This window comes from Macaca nemestrina, chromosome X (assembly GCF_043159975.1).
Source record: "Macaca nemestrina isolate mMacNem1 chromosome X, mMacNem.hap1, whole genome shotgun sequence".
NCBI lineage: Eukaryota > Metazoa > Chordata > Mammalia > Primates > Cercopithecidae > Macaca > Macaca nemestrina.
The window spans coordinates 114,274,453-114,292,908 of NC_092145.1; the positions used below are offsets into that span (position 1 = coordinate 114,274,453).

Consider the following 18,456-nt stretch of genomic DNA (forward strand, 5'->3'; position numbering starts at 1 on the left):
TTCCTTTTTATTCTGTCCTGGATAGTGAAAGTAACTTCAGTTTTATGATAGATTGTTAAGTACTCACTGATTCGGTTCCTCTGAAACCAAATTTGAAAATTTCATTTTACAAATTGCGTGTGTGTGTGTGTGTGTGTGTGTGTGTATATATATGTATGTATGTATATCACAAAACAAATTGTACTATTTATATTTGCTGATGACAAACTTTGGGAGCAAGGAGGGGCAGCTGAGTCTTAAAACTTGAGTGCAAATGAATGAGCTTAATTTATTTAATCTAGAAAGCAATTATTTAGAGATTTAAGCAATTTGGCAGCTGGGTGTGCAGAAGGGGGTGTGGGTGGGACTAACATGTTTTTGCCAAGATTGAATTTTTGCCTAGTGTTTTTGGAATTTCAGGAATCTAATTAAGACATTTGGTAAATTTGCTTCAAATCCTCATAGAACTAATAAACTAGAGGCATTACAGTGTCTGTCAGCTCTGATTTAATGTAGATGCTCAGTCCCTTCAAACTAGATCAAGACTAGAGGGAAGTGCCAAATAGGTGACACTTTCCAAGTAGCCTACAGATATCTGTTAACATCCGTGTTCCTCCCATAGCTCCCTGGGTCAAGCAGTGATGCCTGCTTCACTGCATCCTTTGCCCATGTTTCTGAGGGATCCATGGAACCCCCTCCCAATATTATTAGCAGATCTGGGGACACCTGAGGCCCAAGTCACCTTTCTTTTCAACTCACAGTTATAGGAGTCATAATCCCTTTGCTGCCATGGAACTGCATTTCCCTCCCCCTCCTCTTTCATAAGTTTCCTCTCTCTGGGTTTAGATCTCTATGAAGCTCAAGCTGTTGTTGAGCTTGAATGAGTATAGACTCAAAGACTGGGATGCAGACACTTTGGGAGAACTCAGAACTAAGGGCAAGACATGGTACTATTGCTGCTACATTGTGGGTTAAATTTTTGTAGGCTACCCTACATATTGCATGAGTTTGTCTAACTTCTTTTCTTCCATGGGAAATTACACTATAATTTCCAAATACTGATTTTAAAATAATCTTTTGGAACATAATTTCAATATTATCTCTCTAGGAATAATACCCTTTCCCTTTTGTATAAATTTGTTCTTTCATTCTCACCTTGTTTCAAACATTTAGATTCTTGCTAAGGATCATTGGTAAGTTGTGAGCTTCTAATATTTAATTTAATCATAATTTCTGAAATATTATAATCAAATGCTATTCCATGTTACTTCCCTAATTAGACTAATACATCAATTGGCAGTTCTAGAACTGCAGTAAAGTCTTAGCTTAAGAGTCCTGCTCATGCTCTTATTTAAACAATAAAAAGAGAATCTGAAGAACAGCACAACAGAAATGTGAGTATGGGGGTGTCTTGGTTGGCCTGGAACTGACACTTAAGTATGTTAGCTCATGCAATTAGACAGCACACCCAAAGTCCTCAATGAACCGGATTGAATAAAGTTTTCTAACTTCAAGGACATGCTCAAGAACACTTAAATGCATGTGTCATTTCTTTTTCTTTCTTTCTTTTTTTTTTTTTTTAAGACCGAGTCTCACTCTATCGCCCAGGCTGGAGTGCAGTGGCAATATCTCAGCTCACTGCAAACTCTGCCTCCCGGGTTCACACCATTCTCCTGCCTCAGCCTCCTGAGTAGCTGGGACTACAGGCGCCTGCCACCATGCCCGAATAATTTTTTGTATTTTTTTAGTAGAGATGGGGTTTCACCGTGTTAGCCGGGATGGTCTCGATCTCCTGACCTCGTGATCCGCCCACCTCAGCCTCCCAAAGTGCTGGGATTACAGGCGTGAGCCACCATGCCCGGCCGGCATGTGTCATTTCATGATTGCCCTATAACCCAGGAGCTAAATGCAAAAGAACTCTGGAGCTCAATACAGAATTGGAGGTTTAGACACATACAGATGAAATGGGGATGGAAGTGATCAACGGAATTTACAAGGAACAGCAGCATTGCCATTAGAAGGAGAAATCACCATGGGTGGATATAGCTGAGCAAGGTAGGTTCAATTCAGCACAAAACTCTTAGAGCTAGAAGTGATTGTGGCTTCAGGAACAATGCAAGACTGAGTTTGAATGCTACCTGATCCATCCTTCCATCCCATCCTCTTCTGCCACTTCACTCCTTCTTGAGCAATTGTTGTTTTGGGAAAGAGAAGAAAATGTTAAGAAAGGAGTCCCAAGACTTCTTAAGCAGGACACAAAAAGCATTGACTATAAAGGGAAAAATGACAAGTTGGAGCTATATTAAAATTAAGAACTTTTATACATCAAAAGCCATCATTAAGAGAGTAAAAGCCAAGCCACAACCTGGGAGATGATATTTATGGTACATGTATACAGCAAAAGACTCCCTTTTAGATGACACAAAGAAATCCTATACATTTCTAAGGAGAAGATACCAAACCCAATAGAAAAATGAGTGGAAGACTTGAACAGACTCTTTACAAAGGAGAATAGCAAAAGGGTAAATAGACATCAAAAGGAGATCAACGTCCTTAGTCATCAGGGAGATGCAAATTCATACTATAATACAATGTCTCTATACACTCATCAAAATGACTGAAACAAAAAACAAAAAATGCTAAGTGTTGTGGCATCACAAATATGTGGAGCAACCACATTTCTCATACGTCACTAATGGGAATGTAAATTTGCACATCCAATTTAGATGGCCATACCTACTAAAGCAGAATATACCTACATTATGACAGAATGATTTCCCTCCTAGATGTATACTCCTAGATATATACTCAACAAAAATTCACACATATATTCACCCAAAGGTATATCCAAGAATGTTCATAGCAGCATACTCATAATAACCCAAACTAGAAAATACCTGTGATTCAACTTAAAGTATAATAATAATAAATAAATTAAAAAAAAAAAAAAAGAAAATACCTGTGATAGTTAATTTTACATCAACTTAGCTGGACTACAGGGTGCCCAGATATTTGGTCAAACATTATTCAGGGTATTTCTGTGAGGGTATTTTTTAATGAGATTAACATTTAAACTGGTAGACTCAGTAAAGCAGATTGCCCTCCCTAATATAGGTGGGCCTCATCCAATCAACTGAAGGCCTGATTAGAACAACTTGATCCTCCCCTAAGGAAGACAAAATCCTTCCTGTCTGATGGCCTTCAAACTGCGATATCAGGTTTTTTTTCCCTTCATTTAGACTCAACTTGAAACATAAGCATGTAAGTTCTTCTTGGGTCTCAAGCCTGCTGGCCTTCAGACTGGAATGACACTATCAGCTTTCTTGATTCTCAGGCCTTCAGACTCAGACTGGAACTAAATCATCAGTACTCCCAAACATCCAGTTTGGCTCACTCTGAAGATGTTGGGACTTGCCAGTCTCCATAATCACCCTTTCCTTAAAATACATTTCTCTCTCTCTCTTTAAATATATATGTATATTGTTAAACCAGTAGGAGATATATATATCTCTCTTATTGGTTCTGTTGATTCTGTTTCTCTAGAGAACCCTAATACAACATTCAAATACTCATAAAAAGAAGAATAAATTAACTAGTATTTTCACACAATGAAATACAGGGCAGCAATGAGAATGAACAAGACACAATCACCAATACAAATATCTACACACAGAAGATAATAGTCAGAATTAATTTATACTATTAGAAGACAGGATAGTAACCTCTAGGAGAGGCAGTCACTGGATGCAGGTAGGAATGGGAACCTTTGGGGTTGCTGGTCCTATTTTTTTTAACCTGGTTGCTATTTATGTGGATGTGCTCAGTTTGTGAAAATTCACTGAAGTGTACACTTATGATTTGTGCACTTATATGCATGTATATTGTACTTCAATAAAAAATATTTAAAGTTCTTTGTTGGGGAATAGCCTCTTAAAGAGCTTAAGAAAGAAAAGGACTGGAAGGCAATCTGTTAACATGACCTTTCCAGGTCACATGATTGGATAGAGACCAAGAAGCATTTGAGACTCAAACCAATCTCTCTATTGACAACTAAAAACAAACAAACAAAAACCTTTAACATAACACAACAAAAAAGCATAAGAAGGTTCTGTAATATGGTAAAAAGATAAAAAGCTACCTAGGGACCCTGAGATTTGAAAAACAACACTGTGGTGAATTTCCTGGTTTCCTTTTTCCTCCTATATATCCCAGACAGATGCTGCAGAAACCTCCAACTCAGAACTGCCTACAGGTTCAGACAGAAAAAAAACAAAACAAAACAAAACAAAAACCCTCCAAGAAAAGCCTGTTCTCTCTAGTGAAAGTATTGGAAAAAGGGTGGCCTAGCAACAGAAAACCTTTCAGTCAATGCCCCCCTACTCAGGAAGCTGATATTCCACCTCATCCCACTCCCAACCTAGCAGAAGCAGACAGCACATTCCAATTCCCCTGTTGGATGGTATTGACTATCTGAGCAAGGAGCTTATCTTCTTTGTCTTAACCAGAAGCAGCAGATGGCAGCAATCCAATTCCCCTGCCAGAGGAGTGTAAGTGGGACCAAGCACGCAGCTGATCTTCCATCCCCTGCCTAGAAGAACCAGGGAGTGTTTCTACTTCCCAGCTTGGATAGTGTCAGTAGAGCCCAGTGGTGAGCTGAGCCTCCACCTCCACTCAGCTTCAACAGGGCAGGTGGTTGTGGGAGGTTTTAGTTGGCACTTCACTTCCTATCTTCCCCTCTCCTGGTGTCAGTGGGGCTCAGCAAGGAGCTGAGCTTACACTCCCACTTGGAGACAACAAGGTGGTATGAGTCAATTCCATACTTTCACTGGAAATATGTCTGCAGGGCCAAGAGGGGATCTGAATTTCCAGTCCGCCCATCTGCAATAAGTCAGCACTTAAATTTGCTGGGGTGGTGTCAGTGGGACCCAGTGGCAAGCTGAATATACAAACCTGTCTAGCTCTCCTGCTATATGTCAACAGGAGAACTGCCTGCTTTTGAAAAAGGAATATTAAATAGAGTCCATGGTTTTATAACATCCAAAATATAGGGAATATTTTATTTTATTTTTGAGACAGGGTTTCGCTCTGTTGCCCACGCTACAGTGCATGACATGATCATGACTCACTATAGCCTTAACCTCCTGGGCTCAGGTGATCCTTGCACCTCAGCCTCCTGAGTAGCTTGGACCACAGGTATGCACCACCACTCCTGGCTACTTTTTAAATAATTTTTTGTAGAGATGGGGTCTCACTAGGTTGCCAAGGCTGGTCTCAAACTCCTGGGCTCAAGAGATTCTCCTGCCTTGGCCTCTTAAAGTTTTGGGATTACAGATGTGAGCCACTGTGCCTGGCCAAAGGATATTTTATACAATAAAATATCACTTGTTACACCAAGAATCAGAAAATCATAACAAGAATGAAAAGAGACAATCAACAAACCCCAATACCAAGGTGAATCAGACGTTGGAATTATTTGACAAGGATTCTAAAACAGCCATCATAAAAAGGCTTCAGCAATGAATTATGAATTCTCTTGAAACAAATGAAAAAAATTTTAAAATCTGGGCAAAGAAATAAAAGTTATAAAAAAGAACCAAATGGGATTATAAAACTGAAAAATACAATAACCCAAATAAAAACTCACTGGAGCCGAGTGCAGTGGCTCACGTCTGTAATCCCAGCACTTTGGGAGGCTGAGGCAGGTGGATCACCTGAGGTCAGGAGTTTGAGACCAGCCTGGCCAACGTGGTGAAACCCCATCTCTACGAAAAATACAAAAATTAGCTGGGTGTGGTGGCGGGTGCCTGTAATTCCAGCTACTCGAGAGGCTGAGGCAGGAGAATCGCTTGAACCTGGGAGGCAGAGGCTGCAGTGAGCCGAGATCACGCCATTGCACTCCAGCCTGGGCGACAAGAGCGAAACTCTGTCTCAAAAAAAAAAAAAAAAAAAAAAAAAAAAAAAGAAAATAAACCTCACTGGATGGGATCAATAGTAGAGTGGAGATGACAAAGGATAGAATCCATGAACTTAAGGGCAAATCAATAGAATCTACCCAGTGTTAGCAAGAGAGAGAATATAGGCTGTAACAAAATGAATAGAATCTCAGGGAGAATAACCAAAAAGATAATGTTTGTAATATTAGAGTTTCAGAAGGGTAAGAGAAACATAGACTAAAAAATTATTTAAAGAAATAACACTGAAAACCCCACATTTGGTGAAAGACATAAACCTACATATTCAAAAAGGCTGAGTGAACCCCAAATAAGATAAATGTAGGAAAATCCATGCCAAACTCCATCATAATTAAACTTCTGAAAATTAAAGCAAAGAAAAAATCTTGAAAGCAGCCAGAGAAAAACAGTGTGTTACTTTTATAGGCAAACACCAATTAGGATGGCAGCAAATTTGTCATCTGAAACCCGAGAATCTAAAATGATGTAGAATAACATTTTTCAAGTGCTGAAAGAAAAGAACTCTCAACCATGAATTCTATATCTGGAAAGAATATCTTTCAGGAATGAAGAGGAGGTGAAGACACCCTCAGGCAAAGGAAAACTAAGAAAATTTGTCACATATACTCTTAAAGAATGACTAAAAGACATTTTTCTAAGCAGAAAGGAAATGGTAACAGAAAGATTAGAACTTCAGTAATGAAAGAAGAACATTGGAATGGGTAAGAAAATGGAGGGGATGGTAAATACAATATTCTCCTGAGATTTTAAAATCAGATTTGATGGTTGATACAAACATTATATCATTATTGGACATAATGCTCAATGTATGTAAAGGAAATGGACATATTACTCAATCTATGTACTCAAATGCTTAAGGCATTTCCTTTACTCACATAGAGTAATGTGTCCAATAATGTAAAACTGTAAAGGAGAGAGTAAAGGCACCTAAGTGGAAGTAAGTTTTCTACACTTAAGTCAGTGTTAAAGGTAGATACCAGTAGAATGTAATAAGTATTTTATATAATCCTTATATAAAATAATCCTTAGCGCAACCACAAAGAAAATTATACAAGGTGATATACTCAAGAATAAATACTGAAAAATATTCAAATAACCTACAGGAGAGCAAAACGAGCTAGAGAAACTGACAAAACAAATAATAAAATGGAGACTTATTCCCTAACATATCAATAATTACCTTAGATGTAACTGATCTAAACACATCAATTAAAAGACAAAAATTGATAAAAGAAGTGATCCAACCATATGCTGTCTATAAAAACCTCACTTCAAATACCTTGATAGATGTAAATTGTATGGGTCATTGCAGACATATGTTAAGATAAGGTCATACTGGAGTATGGTGGGTTCCTAATCCAATACAATTCATGCTCCTATAAGAAAATGGCCATAAAAACACAGAGACATAGGGAGAACATCATATGAAGATAGAGGCAGAAACTGGAGTTATGCTGCCACAGTCAAGGAACGCCTGGGGCTACCACAAGTTATAAGAAGCGAAGAAGGATACTCTCCTACGGGATTTGGATAAACCATGGCCTGGTCCACCTTGATTTCAGACTTCTGGCCTCCATAATTTGAGAGAATGAATTTTAGTCGCTTTAAGCTACTCAGTTTGTGATACATTTTTACAAAAGCCCTAGAAAACTGATAAGAGTAGATTACAAGTAAAAGGATGGAAAAATATATACTATGCAAATATTAATTTTTTAAAAAGCAGAAGTGGCCAAGTTAACATCTGGTGAAATGACTGCAGAGCAAAGAAAATTACCGGACACAAAAAGTTACACTGCAAATGATAGAAAAATTAACCCACCAGTAAGACACAACAATCCTATGTGTATGTGCCAACCAACAGAGCCTCATAATACATGAAGCAAAAATTAATAGAAGTGAAAAGAGAAATAAACAAATCTACAACTATTCTTGGAACTTCAGTATCCCTCTCTCTGCAATTGATAGAACTACTGGATATTAAATCATCAAGACTACGGGAGAACTGAGCAATACCACCAACCAACAAAATATAATTGATGTACTTAGAACTCTCCATCCAACAACAGCAGAATATACATTTTTAAGCACTCATGAAACAATCAACAAGATAGACCATACCCTGGGCCATAAAATAAATCTCAACAAATGTAAAACAATTTAAATAATGCAAAGTGTGTTATTTGACCATAATGGAATCAAATTAGAAATCAATAACAGAAAAACAGCAGGAAAATATCCAAACATTGGAAATTAAACAATACACTTCTCAATATTCCTTGGACTAAAGAGAAGGGCTCAAAGGATATAAAAATACATAGAAATGAAGAAAATAAAGCCACAACATATTAATATATTTGGAATGCAGCTAAAACAGAAAGGGAAATTTATAGCACTAAATGCTAGAAAAGAAGAAGTCTTGAATCAACAATCTAAGCTTCTGTCTCAAGAAATCAGTGAAAGAAGCAGATAATAAACCCAAAGCAGGCAGGAAGAAGGAAATGATAAAGATAAATAAAACTGAAAACAAAAAAAAAATAAAGAAAATCAATAAAATAAAATCAGGTTCTTCAAAAAATCAACAAAATTCATTAACCTTTAGAAAACTTAAAAGGGAAAAGACAACACAATATTAGAAATGAAACATGACTATCACTACATATCCTGTGTCATGAAAAAGAAAATAAGGGAATACTACATCCAACTTTACATTCATAAGTTTGACAATTTAATAGAAGAAATGAGCCAATTTCTTGAAAATGGCAAACTATCAAAACTCAAGTAAAATGAAATAGACAATCTAAATAGTCCTACAACCATTGAATTTGTAATTTTAAAGCTCTCAAAAGCTCTCAAAGAAGATATCTCCAGGTCCAGATGATTTTTAATGGAGATACATTTGAAGAAGAATTACAAAAAGGAGGAGGAGGAGGAGAGAAATTAACACCAATCTATACAATCTCATTCAGAAAATCTCAGAGGAGGGAACACTTTTCAACTCATTTTATAAACTAGTACTACCCTTATACCAAATTAATAGAAAGATGATAGAAAAAAAGACACATCAATATTTCTCATGAAATTAGATGTAAAAATCTTCAACAAAATATTAGCAAATTGAATTCATCAGTTTACAAAAGGAATTATGCACCATGACCAAGTGAGATTTAGTATAGTTATTAAAACTGGTTCAGCACTCAAAAATCAGTCAATATACTCCATCATATCAATAGACTAAAGAAGAAAAACCATATTTTCATATCAATCAATGCAGAAAAACTATTTGACAAAAACCCAATACCAATTCATAATAAAATCTCTCAGCCAGGTAGAAAGAAATAAGAATTTCTTAAACTTAAACATCTACAAAAAAATTACGGCTAACATCATGCTTCATGGTGAAGGACTGAATGCTTTCCCTCTCAGATCGGGAACAAAGGAAGCATGTTTGTTCTCACTACTCTTATTCAACATAGTAGTGAGAGTTCTAGCCACTATAGTAGGCAAGAAAAAGAAAGAGAATGAATAGCAATTGAATAGGAAGAAAAAACTTTCCCTATTTGCAGGTTACATGATTATCTACATAGAAAATCTAAAGAAATCTATTCAAGAAAAACTCTTAGAACTAATGCACGAGTTTAGCAAGGTCATAGAATGTAAAATGAAAGCACAGAAATCTCCTTTCAACACACTAACAACGAACATGTAGAAACCGAGATTAAATCACAATACCATTTACAATTGTTCCAAATAAAATTAAATACTTAGGTGTGAACCTAAGAAAACATATACAGAACCCCTATTCTGGAAATTACAAAATGCTGATAAAAGAATTCAAAGAAGAAATACATACATGGAGGAATATATTGTGTTCATGAATTGGAAAGACAAAGCATAGTAAAGAAGTTCAATGCAATCAAAATCCCAGCAAATTTTTTGTGCACATAGAGAAGCTTATTCTAAAATTTAAATGGAAAGGCACAGGCCTTGGTATAGCTAAACTAATCTTAAAAAAAAAAATGAAGTAAGAGTGGTCACTCTACTTGACATTAAAACCTATCATATAATTGCAATAATCAAGACAGTGTGGTGATGAAGCAGTGATAGACACAGAGCTCAGTGGAAAATGACCCAGAAACAGACCCATACTAATATGCCAAACTAATTTTTGGCAAAAGTGCAAAAGCAGCACGGGAGAAACTGGGCATTCATAGGCAAAACAACAACAACAACAAAAAACAAAAACAAACAAAAAAACCTCAACCTAAGTCTCATGCCTTATAGAAAAGGTAATTGAAAATGGATCTCAGACCTAAATGTAAAATGTAAAACTATAAAAGTTTTATAAAAAAGCAAGGACTAGTTTCCAGAATTTATAAAGAACTTTCAAAACTCAAGTGTAAAAAAACCAAACAATCCAACTAGAAAATGGGTGCAACGTGAACACACATTTTTATGACAGGGATATATAGATGGTAATAGGCACATAAAAAGACATTCAACATTGTTAGCCATTAGAGAAATGCAAATTAAAACCATAAGGAGATATTACTATACACATATCAGAGTGGCTAAAATAAAAACATTATGACTATACCAAATGCTGGCAAGGAGGTAGAGAAAATGAATCACTCATACTTTGCTGGTGGGGATGGAAAATAACACAGCTATTCTGGAAAACAATTTGACTGTTTATTAAAATACGAACCTGGCAGGGCACAGTGGCTCATGCCTGTAATCCCAACACTTTGAGAGGCGGAGGTGGAAGGATCACTTGAGGCCGTGAGTCTGAGATCAGTTTGGGCAACATAACAAGACTTCGTTTCTACAAAAAACAAACAAACAAAAAAATTAGCCAAGCATGGCGGCGTGTGCCTGCAGTCCCAGCTACTCCAGAGGCAGAGCGGGGAGGATGGCTTGAGTCTGGGAATTTGAAGTTACAGTGAACTATGATCACGCCACTGCACTCTAGCCTAGGTGACAAAGCGAGACCATGTCTTTAAACAAAACAAAACAAAAACCTGCAAATATCCCAGAGAACAGACAACTTTCATTCACACAAAAACCTATACATCAATCTTCATAGCAGCTTATTTGTAATAACCAGAATCTGACTGAAATGCCTTTCAAAGGGTGAATTAATAAAGAAACTGTGTCATATTCATGGAATGGAATACTACTCAGCAATACATAGGAACAAAATATTTACACAACATGGATGAATCCTCAAAGAATTATGCAGATTGAAAATCCCAAATGGTTACATGCCATACCATTCAGATAATCTTACTGAAATGACAAAATTTAGAAATAAAAACAGATTAATGACTGCGGGGAGTAGGAGATAGGTGGCAATGGAAAGGGGAAAAGTGGGTGTGACTATGAAAATGTAACACAAGGAATTCTTGTGGTGATGAAGCTATTCTGTATCTTGACTGTATCAATGTCGATGATCTGTTTGTGCTATTGTACTGTAGTTTTGGAAGATGTTACTGTTGAGGGAAACTGGGGAAAGATGCACAGGATCTCTTCCTGTTATTTCTTAAAACTGCTTGTGAGTTTATAATGGTCTCAAAATATAAAATTTAATTTTAAAAATCCATTATATTGTAGTATATGATCCTTAAAATTTTTGTGTACATATAAAATATATAATAATATGCATATAAAATTACCTGGTTGGATATGCAGCCCATCCTTTCCCCAAGATGAGCAGTTCTCAAAGAGTTCTCTACAGACACCTTTTCAAAGCATTTAAGTGTCAATACTGTTTGCATATTAATACAAAGACCAGTTATACTAAGTACATATGAATGTAGGCAGGCCTTGGAGATATTGTGGGTTCAATTCCAGACCACTGCAATAAAGCAAATATTGCAATAAGGCAAGTCACATAATTCTTTTGGTTTCCTAGTACATATAAAAGTTATGTTTATACCTACTGTAGTGTGTAGGAAGTGTGCAATAGTATTATGTCTTTAAAAAGTATACACCTTAATTTAAAAATACTTAATTACTAAAAATGCTAATAGTCATCTAAGCTCTCAGTGAGTTGTAATCTTTTTACCAGTGGAAGCTCTTGCCTCCATGTTGATGGCTGCTGGATGATCAGGGTGGTGGTTGCTAAAGGTTGGGGTGGCTGTGGCAATTTCTTAAATTTTTTTTTTTCAATTTTTGTGGATATTTGGTGAGCGTATATATTTATGGGGTATGTGATGTATTGACACGGACATGCAACATGAAATAATTACATCATGGAGAATGGGGTTTTCATCCCTTCAAGTATTTATCCTTTGAGTTCCAAAAAGCCAATAACACTCTTAAGATATTTTAAAATGTACAGTTAAGTTATTATTTACTGTAGTCACCCTGTTGTGCTATCAAATAGTAAGTCTTATTCACTTTTTCTATTTTTTTGTACTCCTTAAACATACTCTCTACACCCCAGCCCCCACTACCATTTCCAGCCTCTAGTAACCATCCTTCTACTCTCTATGTCCATGAATTCAATTGTTTTGAATTTTAGATCACATAAATAAGTGAGAATATGTGTGTTGTCTTTCTGTGCCTAGCTTAGTTCACTTAACATAATGATCTGCAGTTCCTTCCATGTTGTTCCAAATGACTGGATCTCATTCTTTTCATGGCTGTATAGTACTCTGTTGTGTGCATGTACCATAGTTTCTTTATCCATGCATCTATTGATGGACATTTAGGTTGTTTTAAAATTTTAGCTATTGTAGACAGTGCTACAACAAACATAGAAGTGCAGATATCTCTTCGATATACTGATTTCCTTTCTTTTGGGTATATGCCCAGCAGTGGGATTGCTGGATCATACGGTAGCTCAATTTTTAGTTCTTTGAGGAACCTCCAAACTGTTTTCCATAGTGGTTGTCCTAATTTACATTTCCACCAACAGTGTACAAGGGTTCCTTTTTTCCATCTTCACCATCATTTGTTATTGCCTGTCTTTTGGACATAAGCCATTTCAACTGGAGTGAGATGATATCTTATTGCAGTTTTGATTTGCATTTCTCTGATGAGCAGTGATGCTGAGCACCTTTTCATATGCCTGTTTCCCATTTGTATGTCTTCTTTTGAGAAATGTCTGTTGAAATCTTTTGCCCATTTCTTGACTGAATTATTAGATTTTTTTTTCTATAGAGTTGTTTGAGCTCCTTATATATTATGGTTAATATCCCTTGTCAGAGGTGTAGTTTGCAAATGATTTCTCCCATTCAGTGGGTTGTCTCTTCACTCTGTTGATTGTTTCCTTTGCCATGCAGAATCTTTTAAACTTCATGTGGTCCCATTTGCTTTGGTTGCCTGGGCTTGTGGGGTATTGCTCAAGAAATTTTTGCCGAGACCAATGTCCTGGATATTTTCCCCAATGTTTTCTAGTATTAGTTTCATAGTTTCAGGTTTTAAATTTAAATCTTTAATCCATCTTGATTTGATTTTTGTATATGGCAAGCAATAGAGGTACAGTTTCATTCTTCTGCATGTGGGTATCCAGTTTTGCCAGCATCATTTATTGAAGAGATTGTCTTTTCCTTAGTGTGTGTTCTTTGCACTTTTGTAAAAAATGAGTTCACTGTAGGTGTATGTGTTTGTTTCTAGATTCTGTATTCTGCTATATTGGTCTATGTATCCGTTTTTATGCCAGTACCATGCTACTCTGGTTACTATAGCTCTGTAATATAATTCGAAGTCAGATGATGTGATTTCTCCAGTTTTGCTCCTTCTACTTAGGATAGCTTTGGCTGTTCTGAGCCTTCTGTAGCTCCATATAAATTTTAGGATTGTTGTTTCTATTTATGTGAAGAATGTCATTGGTATTTTTGACAGGGATTGCATTAAGTTTGTAGATTGCTTTGGGTAGTATTGGCATTTTAACAATATTCATTCTTGTAATCCATGAATATGGAATATTTTTCCATTTTTTTGGTGTCCTCTTCAATTTCCTCTATTGATGTTTTATAGTTTTCATTATAGAGACCTTTCACTTCTTTGGTTATGTTAATTCCTAAGCATTTAGCTTTATGTGTGGGTATTGTAAATGGGATTACTTTCTTGATTTTCTCTTCAGATTGTTCACTGTTGGCATATAGAAACCCTACTGGTTTTTGTATGTTGATCTTGTATCCTGCAACTTTACTGAATTTGTTTATCAGTTCTAATAATTTTCTTGTAGAGTCTTTAGGTTTTTCCAAATCTAAGGTCATGTCATCTGCAAACAAGGATAATCTGACTTCTTCCTTTCCAATTTCGATGCCCTTTATATCTTTCTCTTGTCTGATTGCTCTAGCTAAGACTTCCAGTATCGTGTAGAATAACAGTGGTGAAAGTGGGCATCTTTGTCATGTTCCATAACTCACAGGAAAAGGCTTTCATTTTTTTCCTCGTTCAGTATGATGTTAGCTGTAGGTCTATCGTATATGGCTTTTATTATGTATATGTAGAGGTATGGTCGCTCTATGACCAGTTTTTATAGAGTTGTGGCAATTTCTTAAAATAAGACAGCAATGACGTTTGCCACACTGATTGATGATGCCTCCTTTCACAAAAGATTTCTCTATAGTATGCAATGCTGTTTGATAGCATTTTGCCTGCAGTAGAACTTCTTTCGAAATTGGAATCAATCCTTTCCAACCCTGCCCATGCTTTACCAACCAAGTTTATGGAATAGTCCAAATTCTTTGTTGACATTTCAAGAACACTCGCAGCATCTTCACCAGCAGCACATTTGATCTCAAGAATCCAGTTTCTTTGGTCATCCATAAGAAGCAACTCTTCATCCATTCAAGTTTTATCATGAGATGGCAGCAGTTCAGTCATATCTTCAGGCTCCACTTCCAATTCTGGTTCTTGTGCTATTTCCATATCTGCAGTTACTTTCTCCACTAAAGTCTTCAACCTCTTGAAGTCATCCATGAGGGTTGGAATCAATGTCTTCCAAACTCCTATTAATGTGGATATTTTGACCTCCCCCCATGAATCATGAATGTTCTTAATGGTATCTAAAATGGTTAATTCTTTCCAGAAAATTTTCAATTTACTTTGCCCACATCCATTAGAGGATTCACTGTCTATGGCAGCTATAGCCTTACAAAATGTATTTCTTAGAAAATAATACTTGAAATAGAAATTACTCCTTGATCAATGAGCTGCAGAATGGATGTTGTGTTAGCAGGCACAAAAACAACATGAATCTCCTTGTATATCTCCATCAGAGCTCTTGGGTAACCAAGTGTACCATTAATGAACAGCAACATTTTGAAAGGAATCTTTTTTTTCTGAACAGTAGGTACCAACACCGGGCTTAAAATATTCAGTAAACCATGCTGTAAACAGATGTGCTGTCATCTAGACTTTGTTTCACTTATAAAGCACAGACAGAGTAGATTTAGCATAATTATTATGGGTCTTAGGACTTTCTGAATGGTAAATAAGCATTGACTTCACTGTAAAGTCACCAGTTGTATGAGGCGCTAACAAGATAGTCACCCTATCCTTTGAAGCTTTGAAGCCAAGCATTGACTTCTCTCTAAGTATGAAAATCCTAGAAGGCATCTTCTTCCAATGGGAGGTTGTTTGGTCTGCATTGAAAATCTGTTGTTCAGTGTAGCCACCTTCATCAATGATCTTAGCTAGATCTTCTGGATAGCTTGCTGCAGGTTCTCCATCAAGACTTGCTACTTCACCTTGCACTTTTATGTTATAGAGGTGACTTCTTTCCTTAAATCTCATGAACCAACCTTTGCTAGCTTCAAACTTTTCTTCTGCAGCTTCCTTACCTCTTTCAGCCTTCACAGAATTGAAAAGAGTTAGGGCCTTGCTCTGGAATCGGCTTTGGTTTAAAGGAATGTTGTGGCTGGTTTGATCTTCTATCCAGACCACTCAAACTTGCTCCTTATAAGCAACAAGGCTGTTTTGCTTTTTATCATTCATATGTTGACTGGAGTAGTACTTTTAATTTCCCTCAAGAACCTTTCCTTTGTATTCACAACTTGACTGTTTGGCACAAAAGGCCTAGTTTTCTGCCTATTTTGGCTTTCAGCTTGCCTTCCTCATCAAGTTTAATCATATCTAGCTTTTCATTTAAAGTAAGAGGTACATGACTCTTTCTTTCAACTGAACACTTAGAGGCCATTGTAGGGTTATTAATTGGCCTAATTTCAATACTGTTGTATCTCAGGGAAGAGGGACGCCAAGGAGAGGGAGAGAGATGGAGAAACAGCCAGTCAGTGGAGCAGTCAGAGAACATGTGAAATTTATTGATTAAGTTTGCTGTCTTCTAAGGGTGCGGTTTGTGGCAGCCCAAAACAATTACAATAGTAACATAAAAGCTCACTGATCACAGATCACTAAAACAGATTGAATAATAATGAAAAAGTTTGAAATATGGTGATAATTACCAAAATGTGACATGGAGAAGCGAAGTAAGCACATGCTATTGGAAAAATGGCACCGATAGACTTGCTTGATACAGGGTTGCCACAAACCTTCAATCTATAAGAAAATACAATATCTGCAAAGCACAGTAAAGTGAAGTGCAATTAAACTAGGTGTGCTTTTCTATATTAACCTATAATTATGCTAATTAATACTAAGATGTATTGCCTTTTACAATGTGATGGCGCAAATGTAATGGTAAATGGCTGGCACCCTGGCATGAATCAAGGCACTGGCACCAACTATACTAGTAGTCATCATCTTCTTCACTGCCATTCCCTCACATTAAAAGATAAAACAAACCAAAAAGAAACAACAAGCAAAATAAAAGGAAAGAGTAAACTTTAGTTAAGAATGTCCTTGATGCTAAGGTAAAAGTGATTACTTTTATTAAATCTCAACCTTTGAACTCTGTGTGATGCAACAGAAAGCACCAAAAACAAAACAAAACAAAACAACAACAACAACAACAAAAAACCTCCACTGCACACTGAAGCATGAGAGTTGTCTCCAGGAAGAGCACTTGTGCAACTGATTTATAAGCTGAACTAGTCTCTCTTCTTTTTTCCCCCTTCAAACACCATTTTTACTTGAAGAATGACTAACAATCAAACTGTGGTTATTCAGATTTGGGCATTTGGCAGACATTTTCTTCAAAATGAACAAAAAGAACCTGTCACTTCAAGGAAAACAACTGATTAGATTTGTTATCAAAGACAAAATTTTAGCTTTCAACTGAAAATTGGAAATTTGGAAAACTTATATCCGTTACTGCGAGCTTGACAGCTTCCAAATACTTAAGGGCTTTCTAATGAGATCGGTGGCAATATTAGCAAATGTAATTTTTTGATATAATAAAATATATCAACATTTAGAAGATCTACTCAACTTAGTGAATCTGTATTTTCCGAATGACGAATGACACTACAAAATCATGCATGGGTAAAAGATCTATTAAAAATGCAAGATAGAGCAATGAAGTGTTCGTCAATACAGTTTTGGATTCCACATTGCAACTAAAACCTTTAAGAAATAGCCACTTGTCAAATTTTGTTGTAGTATCAAGGAATACTCACAGTTATCAGAAAAGGCTCTTAAAATATTCTTCCCTTTTCCAATGGCATATCTATGTGATGCTGGGTTTTCTTCATGTACTTCAACCAAAATATATCTTAACAATTAGAATGCAGAAGGAAATATGAGAACCCAGCTGTCTTCTATTATGCCAGACATTAAGGAGATTTGCCAAAATATAAAACAATGTCACTTTTTCACTAAATTTTTTGTTTTGAAAAATATGTTGCTATGTTGACATGTAATGGATTATTTTTAAATGAATTTTTCAAATACATATTTCTCAAAGTTGTCATTTAAATTTTGAATCAAGTAAATATTGGTAGATACACTCCACATAAACAAAGGTTGTTTGGAGTCCTCGATAATTTAAAAAAATGCAAAGTAGTCCTGAGATCAAAATGTTTGAGGAATGCATCAAGTCACACTAACAGAAAGCTTTTCACCTGGATCAATCTGCAATGTCTCTTCCTTGAGTTACTATTACCGAACTGAGCTCATCTAAAGCCTTATACTATCAGATTCCTCTCCTCTCCCCTTCCCTCTTCTCCTCTTAGAAGAGTCTAATCTCTAGTCCCTAGCCTTGGGAAACACTGCAGTATTCACTGTGAGGATTTTATAAGGACTTCATCTATTCTATTTCCCAAGTACCAGAAAATTAATACCATATTAGTATCAGAAAAAGCTACATTTCTGAGCAACTAATTTGTCATAATTCTGTGGACACTCATGGATATTTTATTGGTCATGTTTTCCCCTTTGCTTTGCCTGTTGAGAAGCACAGAGCCAAGAATATGTACTACCTCTAGAAGATGTGTAGGGCTTTGGACTTTTAATTTAATTCCACTTCACAATCATCCAATCCTTATTATCTTCCCTTCATCCTTTTTGTCCCTGCTATTTGTTTTTGCTATGTTTGACAGTATGAATTCTGTAAGCCCCTTTTAAGGCATTTGGAAAATAGAAGAAGAGGAAG

The 18,456-nt window shown here is 36.3% G+C and overlaps 1 pseudogene; it reads right to left on the reverse strand.

Annotated features, from left to right (window-relative positions):
* Positions 1-11,973: 11,973 nt before the first annotated feature.
* LOC139360689 (tigger transposable element-derived protein 1-like) lies at positions 11,974-16,104 on the reverse strand (annotated as a pseudogene).
* Positions 16,105-18,456: the final 2,352 nt, after the last annotated feature.